We start from the raw sequence: 2,948 nt of genomic DNA on the forward strand, positions 1-2,948 counted from the left end.
ATATGTTCTTGATGTTCACCATGACATTCAAAGTGTTCTTGGTGTTCATCTTGACATTCATAGCATTCTTGCATGCATTCATTGTTTTGATCTAAAAATTTCATGCATTGCATATTTTTCATGTTTTTCATAAAAATTTCAAAAAATCAAAAAAATATCTTTCCCTTTTTCTCTCATCAAATTCGAAAATTTGGATTGACTTTTTCAAAAAATTTTAAAATCAAGTTGTTTCTTATGAGTCAAATCAAATTTTCAATTTGAAAATCTTATCTTTTTCAAAATCTTTTTCAAAAATCAAATCTTTTTCAAAATTCTTAGTTATTTTCGAAAATTCCAAAAATATTTTTCAAAAATCTTTTTCTTATTTTTATATAAAATTTTCGAAAATAACTAATCAATTAATGTTTTGATTCAAAAATTTCAAGTTTGTTACTTACTTGTTAAGAAAGATTCAAACTTTAAGTTCTAGAATCATATCTTGTGATTTCTTGTGAATCAAGTCATTAATTGTGATTTTAAAAATCAAATCTTTTTCAAAAACTAATTTCTATCATATCTTTTCAAAAATATCTTCTCATCTTATCTTTTTCAAAAATTTGATTTCAAAATATCTTTTCTAACTTCCTAACTTCTTATCTTTTCAAAATTTGTTTCAACTAACTAACTAACTTTTTGTTTGTTTCTTAACTTTTTCAAAACTACCTAACTAACTCTCTCTCTCTCTCATTTTTCGAAAATATCTTCCCCATTTTTCAAAAATTCTTTTTAATTTATTAATTATTTTAATTTTTAATTTTTAAATCTTAATTTTCGAAAAAAAATACTAACATTTTTCAAAAACCATTTTCAAAAATCACTAACTCCTTTTCAAAAATAATTTTCGAAAATTCTCTCCTTCTCTCTCATCTTATTCTATTTATTTATTCATCTACTAACATCTCTCCCTCACATCATCACCAAATTCGAACCCACTCTTCTATCTGTGTTCGAATTTCTTCTTCTTTTCTTCTACTCACATAAGGGAACCTCTATACTGTGGTCAAGAGAATCTCTATTATTATTATTATTTTTCTGTGCCCTCTTCTTTGTCATATGAGCAGGAGCAAGGATAAGAACATTCTTGTGGAAGCAGATCCAGAACCTGAAAGGACTCTGAAGAGAAAATTAAGAGAAGCTAAAATACAACAATCCAGAGATAACCTTTCAGAAATTTTCGAACAGGCTGAGGAGATGGCAGCCGAAAATAATGATAATGTAAGGAAGATGCTTGGTGAGTTTACTGCACCTAATTCCAATTTACATGGAAGAAGCATCTCCATTCCTGCCATTGGAGCAAACAACTTTGAGCTGAAACCTCAATTAGTTTCTCTAATGCAGCAGAACTGCAAGTTTCATGGACTTCCATCTGAAGATCCTTTTCAGTTCTTAACTGAATTCTTGCAGATATGTGATACTGTTAAGACTAATGGAGTAGATCCTGAAGTCTACAGGCTCATGCTTTTCCCTTTTGCTGTAAGAGACAGAGCTAGATTATGGTTGGATTCTCAACCCAAAGACAGCCTGAACTCTTGGGATAAGCTGGTCACGGCTTTCTTAGCCAAGTACTTTCCTCCTCAAAAGCTGAGCAAGCTTAGAGCTGATGTTCAAACCTTCAAACAGAAAGAAGGTGAATCTCTCTATGAAGCTTGGGAAAGATACAAACAGTTGACCAAAAAGTGTCCTTCTGACATGCTTTCAGAATGGACCATCCTGGATATATTCTATGATGGTTTATCTGAGCTATCAAAGATGTCACTGGACACCTCTGCAGGTGGATCCATTCACCTAAAGAAAACGCCTGCAGAAGCTCAAGAACTCATTGACATGGTTGCTAATAACCAGTTCATGTACACTTCTGAAAGGAATCCTGTGAGTAATGGGACGCCTATGAAGAAGGGAGTTCTTGAAGTTGATACTCTGAATGCCATATTGGCTCAGAATAAAATATTGACTCAGCAAGTCAATATGATCTCTCAGAGTCTGCATGGAATGCAAGCTGCATCCAACAGTACTCAAGAGGCTTCTTCTGAAGAAGAAGCTTATGATCCTGAGAACCCTGCAATAGCAGAGGTAAATTACTTAGGTGAACCTTATGGAAACACCTATAACTCAACATGGAGAAATCATCCAAATTTCTCATGGAAGGATCAAAAGCGTCAACAAGGCTTTAATAATGGTGGAAGAAACAGGTTTAGCAATAGCAAGCCTTTTCCATCATCAACTCAGCAACAGACAGAGAACTCTGAACAAAATGCTTCTAATTTAGCAAATCTAGTCTCTGATCTATCTAAGGCCACTGTAAGTTTCATGAATGAAACAAGGTCTTCCATTAGAAATCTGGAAGCACAAGTGGGCCAGCTGAGTAAAAGAATCACTGAAATCCCTCCTAGTACTCTCCCAAGCAATACAGAAGAGAACCCAAAAGGAGAGTGCAAGGCCATTGACATAAGCGCCATGGCCGAACCTCTGAGGAGAGGAGAGGACGTGAATCCCAAGGAGGAGGACCTCCTGGGACGTCCAGTGATTAATAAGGAGCTTCCCTCTGAGGAAGCAAAGGACTCTGAGGCTCATCTAGAGACCATAGAGATTCCATTGAACCTCCTTATGCCCTTCATGAGCTCTGATGAGTATTCCTCTTCTGAAGAGAATGAGGATGTTACAGAAGAGCAAACTGCCAAGTTTCTTGGTGCAATCATGAAGCTGAATGCCAAATTATTTGGCATTGATACTTGGGAAGTTGAACCTCCCTTGTTCATCAATGAACTAAGTGATCTGGATCAACTGACATTGCCTCAGAAGAGACAGGATCCTGGAAAGTTCATAATACCCTGTATCATAGGCACCATGATCTTTAAGGCTCTGTGTGACCTTGGTTCAGGAATAAACCTCATGCCCCTCTCTGTAATAGA

At 35.3% G+C, this 2,948-nt stretch overlaps 1 non-coding gene across 1 annotated transcript; it reads right to left on the minus strand.

Moving 5' to 3' along the window:
- Positions 1 to 1,626: 1,626 nt before the first annotated feature.
- LOC112768002 (small nucleolar RNA R71) lies at positions 1,627 to 1,734 on the minus strand. Its single transcript, XR_003185442.1, has one exon. It is a non-coding gene; the product is annotated as a small nucleolar RNA R71 (small nucleolar RNA).
- Positions 1,735 to 2,948: the final 1,214 nt, after the last annotated feature.

The sequence above is a fragment of the Arachis hypogaea genome, chromosome 17 (assembly GCF_003086295.3).
Source record: "Arachis hypogaea cultivar Tifrunner chromosome 17, arahy.Tifrunner.gnm2.J5K5, whole genome shotgun sequence".
NCBI lineage: Eukaryota > Viridiplantae > Streptophyta > Magnoliopsida > Fabales > Fabaceae > Arachis > Arachis hypogaea.